We start from the raw sequence: 9,954 nt of genomic DNA on the forward strand, positions 1-9,954 counted from the left end.
TAACTCTGTCTCCTGGAAAGGATGAAGCTGCCATCTACTAATGTTAAACATTAACACATCTGCCAGGCGAAGCATTGTTGAACTGTTTGGACTCGCAGCACTTGGTCAGGAAAGATCCCGGTCTGGTTTCATACAAAAAAGGTTCTGCAGAGACAGGTGGAGTTGATTTTAATGACATTTAACCGAAGCCTGATTTTTCCTAACTTGAACCAAAGCCGTCTTGTTACCTGAATGTAAACACCAGACTCAGAATGCAGACCCTGGTCCTGAGCTTTGTACTCTGACGGCCTCTCAGAGACTCACATGGTCTCGTCGGCGATTACCCATCACAACATGACTGGCAGATGACATAAAATTACATTAATACAATTTTTAGGGATGAAATGTGCGAGCAAGTTACAAATACCGTAGTTCCTGTGCTCCAATTGTCTCATTGCTCAGAACTGAGACGGTTCAGTACGGTGGCCCCAAGAGCTCAACACACTGCAACTTCAGAAAACACATGCAAACAGACAAAACACAAACACATTCAGAGAACATCTTCATCAGTTTGAGAACACATGAGCTGCAAATACTCACATCACAACGGAAGTGTTTCCAGGGGACACTACACAGTGATGAGAGGACACACCATTAAGGCGTAGGCCTAAGTGCAGCGACCCAGGTCGAGTGCAACCCGTGCAAACCTCTGCTGCATGACCTCCCCTCTCTCTCCCTCTCTCTCTCTCTCTCTCTCTCTCTCTCTCCTGTCATTATCAGAATAAAGGGACAAAACGCACTTCCAGAACTGATGGAAATCCTTGTCTGATCGACTGAAGCCTAAATCCATAAATATAGATTTATTCTCTTTAAGTCCAGTCAGGAGTCATGAAGAACAAACAGGTTCATTTATAGTAATATCACCATAATAAAATACTGTAGTCTATACATGAATATAGTTTCACTTAATCCCCTCCCATTGTGAAAAGCACTAAAAATGAATTTTCTCTATTTAACAATTGTATAGAAATGTCAAAAGCTCCTATGCCAGGAAACTAAACTCTCTATAAATGTCTGAATAGAAGTTATTCTGATCTCTTGCTCAGTTCCTTATTTTTATTGAATTATTATTTGAATGACTCAACTTTCTCTATTTGTATTTTTCTTTCATGTAATCTCATTTCAGCATTTCAGTCCTGTTGGTTTTGTTTCTGTGGTTAGGAAAGGAGGATTTATTCTCCATTAGTTATAAAGTTAAAAAAAAAAACTCCTAGTGTATTTTGACTTTTCAACCTCGGCCCAAGTGAGTTCCAGTCAGGTTCATCACTTTTCACTTTTTTCCTTTGTGTTGTGAGTATTTGCAGCTCATGTGTTGTCAAACTGATGAAGATGTTTTCCGTGTTTCTTTGTGTTTTGTCTATTTGCATGTGTTTTCTTAAGTTGCAGTGCTTTGAGCTCTCAGGGCCACCGTAGTACAGAGACGTACAGTATTATGACCCATGTACGTGGTCCACATTCAGTTACTGCTAAAATCTCTTTAAAGAAAAGCATCATGGGTGAATGAATGTCATGAATTTTGTCAGAACAGTGAATCTGCTTTATAAAACCTGTGGGCTCAACTGTAGTCAAGCTGGAGTCAGTGTCATTCTAACAGCTGATTCTCTATGAAATGAGCTTGTTCTCCAGAGCACCGGGGGTCCCCTGACCTCCAGAAACCAGGACACCTCAGTCACAGATGTGTCTCTGCCGCAGAAATACATGTTAACAATGACTCTGCCTTTGCCAGACCTGTGGAAACAAAACCCCCGACCCATGAAGAGCTGGGCTCAGTTGACCCGAGACATTTGAGGGAGGGCTCAGACATTCATCTGCTGGTGCGTCCGTGCTGTCAGGACAGGATTAGGGTGAACTTAGTCCACGTTCTACGGTTTGGGAGGCGCGGTATTTCAGTGTGAGAATTGCCAAGGTCAAACGGCATCGGTTTCAGGCCGCCACCAGTATGTGAACGAGAGACAGTGTCAAACCTCAACCATCTCCCGATGCACACACCCTCTCTTATTTCACAGGTCATCACTTCTCTGCTGAGGGATACCACACACGGTAACATTTGCATTGGTTTTCACCGACCAAGGAGCAGGCCCCCCAAGTCTGACCGAAGAGGATTGTGGGTCCACTGAGGAAACGTCAAGAACCAGGTGCAGGCTCTGCAAACACTCTGTGACCAGCTGAGCAGAGCGAACAGCCGAGCGGAGCAGCCAGCTGTACTTGCTTCTCTTCCACAGGTGATAAAACTCATTTTCACTGACTTCATTTATTAGACGGGTTTTCTCTCTGATGAGATGTGTCCGTGTTTTTAAGAACGATGAGCAACAAGATCTTTCTCTGCTGTTGTATGTAGCAACAAATGACCTCTGACTGTATTGTGTTATATATACTGATATATGTTATAGCTGTCTTTAAGGGAGAAAAAAGTATCAACCAACACAACAAAGGCGTGGTTGAAATAGTTTCGTATCTGCCTCTATATTTATTTATAATTGTGATTATTAAAAAAGGATCATATATTTAAACAGAACAGTTCAACAGAATGAACCAATCAACACGGACAAGTTGTGATAGTTTGATTAAATTATGTGTTTTTATCATTTGAGTTGTCTTTTACATGTAATTGTAGATCTACAAAATAAAACCAGACTTAATTCAGTAACTGTGAAACCTCTGTGTGTGAAGCTTTTAACATGAGGTAACTGTTGCTAAGGAGGGAAATCTAAAAAACAATTTAAATTACAACACATCAGAAACATTACATCAGGGGACACAGTTTGTAGTGAAATCATTCTTTTACATCAAACATTTTCTGATCATTCCTGAATCCTCTGACATATGCTGCAAAGGAGTTATAAGCTAAATTTACACTGACTAAAATCCAGCAGAACAAGCTGATCAGCGACAGGTGAGCAGAAAGAGGACAGAATACAGAGATCAGGCAAGGAGCTAAAATCAAAGATCCTCTATAACAAAAGATGACGCATTACTCGCAGCGCCAATGGTAAGAAATGGTATACACTTCCTGTCTGCTAAGTGGGCGTGGTCACGATTGTTTGTTCATGTCAGAACATAACAACAATACAACACCAGATACAGTTTGACTTTACGCCTGATGTTGCTGCTTGTTTTTATCTGCTAGTTTATATCTGATCAACCTGAAACAAGATCATATCAGTCTGATACTCTCTGTTTTCCCTCCAAAAACACTTCAGTAATAATAACAGTAGTAGTATTATTACACACAAAAACTACAAGTTTTATTTCTGTTATGTTTAATTCATGCTTGTACGTTTAGGTCCCTCTACACTTCTGCAGCAGTGAGACCAGAGATCTGTGCTGCTGAGACCGAGACAGGTCTCTAATAAAGTTCATGTCCTCCTGATCTGTCTGAAAAACGACTTTTTAATGTCAGAATGTTCTGAAGATCTGTGGCCTGTGAAAAACTGATCCAACATTTATTCTGGTGACTGTGGGGTGAAAGAATGATAATCTGTGATCAGGTGGGAGCTGGAGAAACCATGTGACACAGTTTTCTATGCTTTGGAAACTACAGTGGTCCTGAGGGTCAAAACACAATAACATTTCAAAGTACAGGTGGAACAACACTGTTGTTTATAATTTAACAAAATCCAAGTCAGTGGTTTGTCTGCAGATGGTGGACAGGAAGTGATTTATTAAGACTGGAGGCTTGTAGTGTAAAGTGCTTGAATGATCTATAAGACTAAAAAAGGTCTATATGAGTGCAGTTCATTAACATTTACCTGGACGTACAGAGACAGAAGGTGCAGGCTCTCCATGAGTCTGGACCATGAGGACTTCTTCTGATGGAAAGTGGTCTCTGGCTCTACATGGATCACTTGTGACTGTCATGGAACAGGGATCTGTGAGGTAAAGGTACATCACGGTTCATTATGAACATGCTAAAAACAAAAGATGTTTGATATGTAAATTCATAATTTTACTTTAATGTAAAGACAGAAATAGGTAACACTTTACAATAAGACTACCCCTATAGAGGATTTATAAATGGTTTATAATTAGGTTATTAATTCGGTTTTCAACACTTTATAAATCCCTATAGACTCCCATGTTAAAATGTCCAACTTTACAGCAGAAATAAACATGTTTACAGCCTGGTACAAAAACAGTTTTGGTCTGTAGACCTAATTTCCTCCTTTGTGACAATTGTTTATATTATAAAGTTATGGAGAATTGAGGGCGTGGCCTCTTTGAGTGACAGGTGGGTGTGTGTATGCTCGCCACAAATCAACATGCACCAAAGTCTCGGCTCCACACATGCCCCACCTCTTTGCCCATATTTGGATTACCTGGGAGTTAGGGGCGGAGTTAGGCACTGCCAAGATGGTGACAGTTGAGCAGCTCACTGCTCTTCAGAAACCTGTGGGTGATGTCACAGGGGCTAGGTCCATCTTTATTTTCATGTTCTGCACTTCATGTCTCACCCTCCACCTCCGAAAAAAGAATTTCCAGGTGCATACAAAAAGAATGAGTGAAAAGTTTTCACTGACCTCAGTTGATGGATGTAACCTGCACATTTTCCACAGCTGCTCCTGAGGAGGTTCATCACCGAGACACTTCACCTTCAGTTCCTGTAACGGGGGGTCGATTGGTCTGTCTGCCTCAGTTGGTGGTGCTGTAACTGTGAAAGTGTTTGCACAAAATTATAATTGCTGTGCTGTTATTGGATAAGTCACTATTGTACTGCAGAAATCAGTTTGGCAAGAAAATGTCATCAATGTATAGGTAGATACTTTATTGTCATTGCATATCAGGACACAAATAAACTTAGTTTGGCAGCACTCCACTCCTTATAGTAGCATTAAAATAGAGATAAATAAGAATAAAATAGTCATAAAAATAGTCAAAATAAATAGACATTAGACATTATAAAGACTCAAACATTGTTCATTATTGCGCATAATAATTGTATTCACTATCCCCTGTGGGGATCAGACTCCAGCTGCACCACCAGCACCAACAGCAGGTCAGGATGCTCTCTATTGTGCAGCAGTAGAAGTTTATGAGGGAGTCTCTTGACCCTCAAAAAGCAGAAGTGCTGCTGGGCCTGAATTCTGACTGATGATATTGTTGAATTAAGGTAAATATTGTTTTTTATATTAATTGGCAATCAAAATTATTTTAATTTAACAAAAACCTAGAATCACCTCCTGGTGGTTGTCTGCCTCCTCCACTCAGACTAGTTTCAGGTTACATCCCTGTTTATCCAGAGTCAGAGAAAATATGAACCATCTGTGTGACATTTTGCCATACTTGCTGTGAAGTCTTGAGCTATGGCTAAAAAGTGTTTTGTGAGGTCACATTGACCTTGGACCTTTGACCTTTGACCTTTGACCACCAAAATCTAATCAAATTGTCCTGCCAAATATGCAGAAGTTCCCTCAAGGTGTTACTGAGATATTGTGTCCATGAGAATGGAAACAATAAGGCAATATGGCTCTGGCTCTGGCTCTGGCTCTGACTGTCGCCGGTATGGAGGCATAAAAATGTGCCTACCAGGATGATCTGACACCTATCCTATAAATTTCCTCTGGCCAAATTCAAATAGAAGCCACAGCTCTTAAAATGTTGTATCCTTACATTTCCTAAAAACTGCACACCTGCTGTTAGTGTGACAGTAACAGGTTCTCTGCCATAAATTTTCACAAGTCCAGGCCAAGGTAACATTGATGACATCATCAGATTTATTTAAACATTGAAAAAGCCCCATAAACCGAATCTCCTTTAATGTGGACTCAGTACATCCTTCTTTATCCACAGGTGAAATATGTGAAATGTGTTTATCCAAACGTACACCAGGTGAAAGGCAGGGGACGCCAGTCTGTCATGGGGCTAACTCCCTGGAGGGAATGGAACATTAAAGGGTAACTGTGATTGAAATTCTTGTGAGCTGGAGAAAAAGACAATGACCAGGAGTTCAGATGTCTCAGGCAGAAGTATTTATTGTAAGCTCGGCACCAAGGAGAAAGTGATGAGCAGTACACGGTCAGCATGTGAATCAGACTAGTGCCTCACCATGTCCTGAAGACGTCTGTTCTGACAGTGGCTTTATAACCCCAGGTCTCTCATGGTTACAACACTTTACCACACCTTACTCCATATAAGGTTAAACTTTATCCTAAACATTCATATGTGAAGATGCTATTGAACACAAAAAATCTGCACTGTCACATGTTCTTAGCTACAACATTACATGTGTCTTGTCCTTTCCACACTCAGCTCATCCTTGACTAGATTTGAACAATATTTTCTAAGTCTGTGTTTTCCTTGTAAACCCTTATCTATAAGACCCTGGGAACGCTAGCTAGAGGTGATAGCAGCGGCTCCATCTAGACACAGTCATAATAGAAGCTGAATAATGTGTAAGAATGTGAAGGTTGTTATGGCCTGAACTTTTGGAGTGTTACTGGAACTGCAGTTTTTGGCACTTCAGTGTTGGCTTCATTTTTTTCAGCCCTGGGGGTTGAGGCTTGGTAAGTACCTGTGTTGTAGCTTAGCTCAGTCGTCAGTGAGGTCACGTGTTGTGTTCACTGCCACCGAAGAGATATAAATCTCGTTCAAGTACAACATAATTTTTTGGCTATGACACGACCGAGCCCAAACCACCACCACAGACTGGGAATGCAGTCAGTCAGTGTTATGGTTTTAATGCTTGGATCAGCTGGTGCAGTCAGGAGGCCAGCAGACGTAACACACCATGAAACCTGCCTGTTTCTTCACTTGTAAGGAGGGGAGAGAGTAAGAGCCAATCCCCGCTTCCAAATCCGACAAGACAAATTCAAGCATTTTACCAATGTTGTTGGAAAAATAACCTGCACTTACATCATCTGCAAACAAAAACCTTTGTGCACTAACATTAGCACATAATAAAAAGTTAAAAGCACTAGTGAAGACCGTTTATCACTGAAATTAAACCATGGTATCACATCAGTTTAAAACGCGCTCAGTCTGGTTTTTAATAATAGATTCACTGTCATAACTGCTGCTTCCTGCAGGCAAAGCAGGACCTGAGCTCCCGTCTCAATTTTGAACACATGTAGCCTATGTTCTAGCTATCCTCAAGCTTGACTGCACACACTGGAACACACACACACCTCCCTGTCTTGTTGGTTCTGAGAAGGGCTGTAATCATATCTGGAGCTCAGAAGGCTCCTAATGAATGACAGCAGTGAGCAGCTGTAATAACTGAGTCCCACAACCACAAACCTGCTAATTATAAACTTAGTGCATATATAACATCATGAACATGTGTTAGCATGTTGCTGGAAACACAGACACGTTAAGCCATAAAATGAAACCAATAAACCAATATTCATATAAGTAATTTAGATATAATTATGAGAAGACTTTAAGGGGTTAGTTCACCTAAATCACAAGAAGATGACACAGTGAAAAGAACAGCAACTGTGTGTATGGATAAATACAGCACCCACAGTATCATGGATGGAGTATCACACATGTACATGTAACCAGTCATTTGCAGTGATATCTCACTCATCATCATAATCATTATCATCAAGTTGAGGACGGTCGTCAATAATGTTTTAGCTTACAGTCTGTCAGACTGAAAGGAATTAGAGTTAATATAAAGGATCAAATGAAAATAACACAAAGAAATAAAATGATGTCAAATGGAAAATATGAAAAGCAACACAATCTATAAGAGTAACAATCAAGTTTATACTTTGTTCCCTGTATCACCATCAAACTGCTCCAGAAAATCTTGTATGCTGGTGTGAAGTTTATAAGTAAACCAGATCATTTAAAGCTTTTGTGAATGAGATTTTAAACTATAATATGAAGGTAAACATCTATTTTCTATGTAAAGACATAGTGGAATAATGGTGGCCAGAGCAGAGGATGAAGTCTCACATGTGACTCCCTCATCCTGACATTTAGAAACACAGAGGAGTTCAGAAATGTAACTGGAGCAAAGACATTGTTTAGCTTTGATCCAGGGGCATAGCTTTGGTCTGAACGTTGGTAAGGACACGGAAACCTCTCCAAAACAAAGAGGACTTTTTTAATGCTGTCAACAGAATGGGTTATTAACATATGATCTGTATTTACCTGTATTTACATTTAAGAAAAAACTATACACAGTAACAAATCAAAGACTGAAAAAAAGTAAACTTTAGGAAATTTCTTGTTTACGCAAAAGACAGAAAAACTATTTGCGTTGCATTGTATGTCGTGTTGCAATTCCCCCCTCCCCCATTGATTTCACATTTAAAACCACAGTAAAATACTGCTAATCCAGTGAATCTAATAATGTAAGGCTGTTGACGTTAGTAGATAGCAGTTTTCATTTTAACACAGTAGCTGTGCTAGTTAGTTTACTACCTATTACTTATGCTCTATATTGGAAAGGCCCCTGATTTTTGGTGACATGATATCTACAAAGTACAAAACATGTTGGCATGGACAGAATGTTGGCAATAGAGGACAGGGAATCATTAGAATTACAAAACTTTTGCCAATGCTAGAGGTCCGGACTGACACTGATAATTGGCTGTTGTCAGGACACTAATCCACTCTCGCCTCCTCCGTGTCTGTCAGTAAGTGCGATATTTGTACATGATGTGAGCCTCCAGATAGTCCCCTTTCAGCCAATCATATGCTAGCATGCATAAATCATAAGTCATCTTGGAGACATAGCCTCTGGGAGGGCACATCTAATATAACTTCACTCCAAACACAGTGCGAACGAGTTCACTCAAATATCGGTAGCACTTCCATCTGCTCACCTGTTTTCTATCTCCAATCACCTGAGTTTCCCTCCCCAATCACACAGCTGAGAATAGTTCCCTCATTTTTTCCCATTTTAGCCACTATAGATACCTGCCATTTTCACTAATTCATTGTGGGATCATCCTGCTTGAGTTCCCTTGCAGGTTCCCCGTATACCAGGGTGAACAGGTATTTCCCAGTTTCCTTCATGTTCACTCATCAGCCTAATTTCTTATATTAAAAAGCTACTTTATTGCATGATCCAGTCTTCAAGTCTGCCTAGTTGAACACCACAAGTAAGATGAGCAGTGGAGAATGAGGCGTTTCCAATAGTGACAGAGGACTTCTGTGGTTGAGATATGGTTTGAACTAGCAAAGGCCAAATTCAAATGCTGACCCGCTTCTCAAGGTAATTCAGGAAGCTTTTCTCAACTTGTTCAAATGCAGCACTCAGGTCCAGTATATGTCACAGCTGTCAGGGTTTGAGGGGTAAGGCTGGACCCAAATGCAGCCAACACACGGGAGACGGTGCAGAAAGGTTTATTTAACAAGAATCTTCCACACAACACTGGTGAAGCACAGGGGAAAAACAGGTAAATGCATGAACTCAAAACAGGAGACAGGAACAGGTAACATGAACAGACTGAGGACAAAGCAGACGTGAACAGACTGAGGTCAACCACACATGAACAGCTCTGTGACCAACCAGACATGAACAGGCACGTGAACCGAGGAGGAAAAACCCAGAAATCAACAGAGTGACAAACCAACCCAGACAAAGGGGAGCACAAAGACTATATAGACACAGGAGGCAAGGGTGATTGCACACAGGTGAAACACATTAGGGCGGGGCAGACAATCACCAAACAGAAACAGGACCAAGACAGGAAGCAAAAACACTGAGACACACAAGGAAACCAATTACAAAATAAAACAGGAAGTGAGAAAAGTCCAAACAAAACTAACAAAAAGTGTCTGCCATAGCAAACCATGACAGTATTATCAGAATTGAGCAGTCAGCAGCATCAGCTACAAACAAGAGGTCGTTAGTAACCCTCAGAGGAGCAGAGATGATACTAGATGTAACTACTGAGCTCCAGGGGATACAGATTAGGTCACACAATGTCATGTTTGAAATAGAAGGGAACACAAATAGGA

This window comes from Seriola dumerili, unplaced genomic scaffold (genome assembly GCF_002260705.1).
Source record: "Seriola dumerili isolate Sdu_G_001 unplaced genomic scaffold, Sdu_1.0 BDQW01000432.1, whole genome shotgun sequence".
In the NCBI taxonomy this organism is placed as follows: Eukaryota; Metazoa; Chordata; class Actinopteri; order Carangiformes; family Carangidae; genus Seriola; species Seriola dumerili.